Below are 6,135 nucleotides of genomic sequence, written 5' to 3' on the forward strand. Positions count from 1 at the left end.
AACATTTACCTGTAGGACATTTGTAGTTGGGAGGGGATGGAGTAGGGAATTTTTGATGGTCCTCTAGCGCTCAGGGTAAATACGTCTTAAAACGACTTGGTGGAGGTTTAAGAACACTGTCTAATCTTGAGAAAAAAATGATATTTGATCAAAAGTTAGATGGTTCCTCCATAACGGACAAGTCTTCTAGTAGACGGTTATTTTCTGTAACCTTTGTGTAATACATACAGGACATTTGGAGTTGGGGTGGTGTTGAGGGAGGGGGGAAGACGGAGGGAGTGGGGAATATTGGATTGGTCCTTTAGCCTTCAGGGTAAATACGTCTTAAAACGACTTGGTGGAGGTTCAAGAACACTGTCTAATCTTTAGAAAAAAATGATATTTGATCAAAAGTTAGATGGTTCCTGCATAACGGCCAAGTCTTCTAGGAGTCGGTTATTTTCCGTACTCTTAGTATAATACATACAGGACATTTGGAAGTGGGGTGGTGTTGAGGGAGGGGGGAAGAGGGAGGGAGTGGGGGAAGAGGGAGGGAGTGGGGAATATTGGATTGGTCCTCTGGCGCCCAGGGTAAATACGTCTTAAAAAGACTTTGTGGAGGTTTAAGAACACTGTCTAATCTTGAGAAAAAAATGATATTTGATCAAAAGTTAGATGGTTCCTACATAACGGACAAGTCTTCTAGTAGACGGTTATTTTCTGTAACCTTTGTGTAATACATACAGGACATTTGGAGTTGGGGTGGTGTTGAGGGAGGAGGGAAGAGGGAGGGAGTGGGGAATATTGGATTGGTCCTTTAGCCTTCAGGGTAAATACGTCTTAAAACGACTTGGTGGAGGTTCAAGAACACTGTCTAATCTTTAGAAAAAAATGATATTTGATCAAAAGTTAGATGGTTCCTGCATAACGGCCAAGTCTTCTAGGAGTCGGTTATTTTCCGTACTCTTAGTATAATACATACAGGACATTTGGAAGTGGGGTGGTGTTGAGGGAGGGGGGAAGAGGGAGGGAGTGGGGGAAGAGGGAGGGAGTGGGGAATATTGGATTGGTCCTCTGGCGCTCAGGGTAAATACGTCTTAAAAAGACTTCGTGGAGGTTCAAGAACACTGTCTAATCTTTCGAAAAAATGATATTTGATCAAAAGTTAGATGGTTCCTCCATACGGACAAGTCTTCTTGTAGAAAGTTGTTTGCTGTACTATACATGTACATGTTATACATATACCTGTAGGACATTTGGAGTTGGGAGGGGAGGGATTGGGGAATTTTTAATTGGTTCTCTAGCGCTCAGGGTAAATACGTCTTAAAACGACTTGGTGGAGGTTCAAGAACACTGTCTAATCTTTAGAAAAAAATGATATTTGATCAAAAGTTAGATGGTTCCTCCATAAGGGACAAGTCTTCTAGTAGACGGTTATTTTCCGTAACCTTTGTGTAATACATACAGGACATTTGGAGTTGGGGTGGTGTTGAGAGAGGGGGTAAGAGGGAGTGGGGAATATTGGATTGGTCCTCTGGCGCTCAGGGTAAATACGTCTTAGAACGACTTGGTGGAGGTTCAAGAACACTGTTTTATCTTTCGAAAAAATGATATTTGATCAAAAGTAAGATGGTTCCTCCGTACGGACAAGTCTTCTTGAAGAAGGTCATTTTCCGAACTCTACGTGTAATACATATCGGACATTTGGAGTTTGAGCGGGGAGGAGGGGAAGGGGGAATTTTTGATTGGTCCTTTAGACTTCAGGGTAAATTTGTCTTAAAACGACTAGGTGGAGGTTCAAGAACATTGTCTAATCTTGAGAAAAAATGATATTTGATCAAAAGTTAGATGGTTCCTCCATACGGACAAGTCTTCTTGCAGAAGGTCATTTTCCGTACACTACGTGTAATACAATTTTGGACATTTGGAGTTGGAGCGGGGTTGAGGGAGGGGGGAAGAGGGAGGGAGTGGGGAATATTGGATTTGTCCTCTGGCACTGTAAATACGTCTTTAAACGACTTGGTGGAGGTTAAAGAACACTGTCTAATCTTGAGAAAAAATGATATTTGATCAAAAGTTAGATGGTTCCTCCATACGGACAAGTCTTCTTGTAGAAGGTTATTTTCCGTAACCTTTGTGTAATACATACAGGACATTTGGATTTGGGGTGGTGTTGAGGGAGGGGGGAAGAGGGAGGGAGTGGGGAATATTGGATTGGTCCTCACGCGCTCAGGGTAAATATGTCTTTAAACGACTTGGTGGAGGTTCAAGAACACTGTTTTATCTTTCGAAAAAATGATATTTGATCAAAAGTAAGATGGTTCCTCCGTACGGACAAGTCTTCTTGAAGAAGGTCATTTTCCGTACTCTACGTGTAATACATATCGGACATTTGGAGTTTGAGCGGGGAGGAGGGGAAGGGGGGATTTTTGATTGGTCCTTTAGCCTTCAGGGTAAATACATCTTAAAACGACTAGGTGGAGGTTCAAGAACACTGTCTAATCTTGAGAAAAAATGATATTTGATCAAAAGTTAGATGGTTCCTCCATACAGAAAAGTCTTTTTGCAGGAGGTCATTTTCCGTACACTACGTGTAATACAATTTTGGACATTTGGAGTTGGAGCGGGGTTGAGGGAGGGGGGAAGACGGAGGGAGTGGGGAATATTGGATTGGTCCTCTGGCGCTCAGGGTAAATACGTCTTAAAACGACTTGGTGGAGGGTCAAGAACACTGTCTAATCTTTCGAAAAAATGATATTTGATCAAAAGTTAGATAGTTCCTCCATACTGACAAGTCTTCTTATAGAAGGTTGTCTGCTGTACTATACATGTACATGTTAAACATTTACCTGTAGGACATTTGTAGTTGGGAGGGGAGGGAGTGGGGAATATTGGATTGGTCCTCTGGCGCTCAGGGTAAATACGTCTTTAAACGACTTGGTGGAGGTTTAAGAACACTGTCTAATCTTGAGAAAAAAATGATATTTGATCAAAAGTTAGATGGTTCCTCCATAACGGACAAGTCTTCTAGTAGACGGTTATTTTCTGTAACCTTTGTGTAATACATACAGGACATTTGGAGTTGGGGTGGTGTTGAGGGAGGGGGGAAGACGGAGGGAGTGGGGAATATTGGATTGGTCCTTTAGCCTTCAGGGTAAATACGTCTTAAAACGACTTGGTGGAGGTTCAAGAACACTGTCTAATCTTTAGAAAAAAATGATATTTGATCAAAAGTTAGATGGTTCCTGCATAACGGCCAAGTCTTCTAGGAGTCGGTTATTTTCCGTACTCTTAGTATAATACATACAGGACATTTGGAAGTGGGGTGGTGTTGAGGGAGGGGGGAAGAGGGAGGGAGTGGGGGAAGAGGGAGGGAGTGGGGAATATTGGATTGGTCCTCTGGCGCCCAGGGTAAATACGTCTTAAAAAGACTTCGTGGAGGTTCAAGAACACTGTCTAATCTTTCGAAAAAATGATATTTGATCAAAAGTTAGATGGTTCCTCCATACGGACAAGTCTTCTTGTAGAAAGTTGTTTGCTGTACTATACATGTACATGTTTTACATATACCTGTAGGACATTTGGAGTTGGGAGGGGAGGGATTGGGGAATTTTTAATTGGTTCTCTAGCGCTCAGGGTAAATACGTCTTAAAACGACTTGGTGGAGGTTCAAGAACACTGTCTAATCTTTAGAAAAAAATGATATTTGATCAAAAGTTAGATGGTTCCTCCATAAGGGACAAGTCTTCTAGTAGACGGTTATTTTCCGTAACCTTTGTGTAATACATACAGGACATTTGGAGTTGGGGTGGTGTTGAGAGAGGGGGTAAGAGGGAGTGGGGAATATTGGATTGGTCCTCTGGCGCTCAGGGTAAATACGTCTTAGAACGACTTGGTGGAGGTTCAAGAACACTGTTTTATCTTTCGAAAAAATGATATTTGATCAAAAGTAAGATGGTTCCTCCGTACGGACAAGTCTTCTTGAAGAAGGTCATTTTCCGAACTCTACGTGTAATACATATCGGACATTTGGAGTTTGAGCGGGGAGGAGGGGAAGGGGGGATTTTTGATTGGTCCTTTAGCCTTCAGGGTAAATTCGTCTTAAAACGACTAGGTGGAGGTTCAAGAACATTGTCTAATCTTGAGAAAAAATGATATTTGATCAAAAGTTAGATGGTTCCTCCATACGGACAAGTCTTCTTGCAGAAGGTCATTTTCCGTACACTACGTGTAATACAATTTTGGACATTTGGAGTTGGAGCGGGGTTGAGGGAGGGGGGAAGACGGAGGGAGTGGGGAATATTGGATTGGTCCTCTGGCGCTCAGGGTAAATACGTCTTAAAACGACTTGGTGGAGGGTCAAGAACACTGTCTAATCTTTCGAAAAAATGATATTTGATCAAAAGTTAGATAGTTCCTCCATACTGACAAGTCTTCTTATAGAAGGTTGTCTGCTGTACTATACATGTACATGTTAAACATTTACCTGTAGGACATTTTGAGTTGGGAGGGGAGGGAGTGGGGAATATTGGATTGGTCCTCTGGCGCTCAGGGTAAATACGTCTTTAAACGACTTGGTGGAGGTTAAAGAACACTGTCTAATCTTTAAAAAAAATGATATTTGATCAAAAGTTAGATGGTTCCTCCATAACGGACAAGTCTTCTAGTAGACGGTTATTTTCTGTAACCTTTGTGTAATACATACAGGATAATTGGAGTTGGGGTGGTGTTGAGGGAGGGGGGAAGAGGGAGGGAGTGGGGAATATTGGATTGGTCCTCTTGCGCTCAGGGTAAATACGTCTTAAAAAGACTTGGTGGAGGTTCAAGAACACTGTCTAATCTTTCGAAAACATGATATTTGATCAAAAGTTAGATGGTTCCTCCATAAGGGACAAGTCTTCTAGTAGACGGTTATTTTCCGTAACCTTTGTGTAATACATACAGGACATTTGGAGTTGGGGTAGTGTTGAGGGAGGGGGAAGAGGGAGGGAGTGGGGAATATTGGATTGGTCCTCTGGAGCTCAGGGTAAATACGTCTCAAAACGACTTGGTGGAGGTTAAAGAACACTGTTTTATCTTTCGAAAAAATGATATTTGATCAAAAGTAAGATGGTTCCTCCGTACGGACAAGTCTTCTTGAAGAAGGTCATTTTCCATACTCTACGTGTAATACATATCGGACATTTGGAGTTTGAGCGGGGAGGAGGGGAAGGGGGGATTTTTGATTGGTCCTTTAGCCTTCAGGGTAAATTCGTCTTAAAACGACTAGGTGGAGGTTCAAGAACATTGTCTAATCTTGAGAAAAAATGATATTTGATCAAAAGTTAGATGGTTCCTCCATACGGACAAGTCTTCTTGCAGAAGGTCATTTTCCGTACACTACGTGTAATACAATTTTGGACATTTGAAGTTGGAGCGGGGTTGAGGGAGGGGGAAGAGGGAGGGAGTGGGGAATATTGGATTGGTCCTCTGGCGCTCAGGGTAAATACGTCTTTAAACGACTTGGTGGAGGTTAAAGAACACTGTCTAATCTTTCGAAAAAATGATATTTGATCAAAAGTTAGATGGTTCCTCCATACGGACAAGTCTTCTTGTAGAAGGTTTTTTGCTGTACTTTACATGTACATTTATACATATAGCTGTAGGACATTTGTAGTTGGGAGGGGATGGAGTAGGGAATTTTTGATTGTCCTCTAGCGCTCAGGGTAAATACATCTTAAAACGACTTGGTGGAGGTTTAAGAACACTGTCTAATCTTGAGAAAAAAATGATATTTGATCAAAAGTTAGATGGTTCCTCCATTACGGACAAGTCTTCTAGTAGACGATTATTTTCTGTAACCTTTGTGTAATACATACAGGACAATTGGAGTTGGGGTGGTGTTGAGGGAGGGGGGAAGAGGGAGGGAGTGGGGAATATTGGATTGGTCCTCTTGCGCTCAGGGTAAATACGTCTTAAAAAGACTTGGTGGAGGTTCAAAAAGACTTGGTGGAGGTTCAAGAACACTGTCTAATCTTTCGAAAACATGATATTTGATCAAAAGTTAGATGGTTCCTCAATAAGGGACAAGTCTTCTAGTAGACGGTTATTTTCCGTAACCTTTGTGTAATACATACAGGACATTTGGAGTTGGGGTAGTGTTGAGGGAGGGGGGAA

The sequence above is a fragment of the Strongylocentrotus purpuratus genome, unplaced genomic scaffold (genome assembly GCF_000002235.5).
Source record: "Strongylocentrotus purpuratus isolate Spur 01 unplaced genomic scaffold, Spur_5.0 spur5_scaffold_2, whole genome shotgun sequence".
Taxonomy (NCBI): Eukaryota; Metazoa; Echinodermata; class Echinoidea; order Camarodonta; family Strongylocentrotidae; genus Strongylocentrotus; species Strongylocentrotus purpuratus.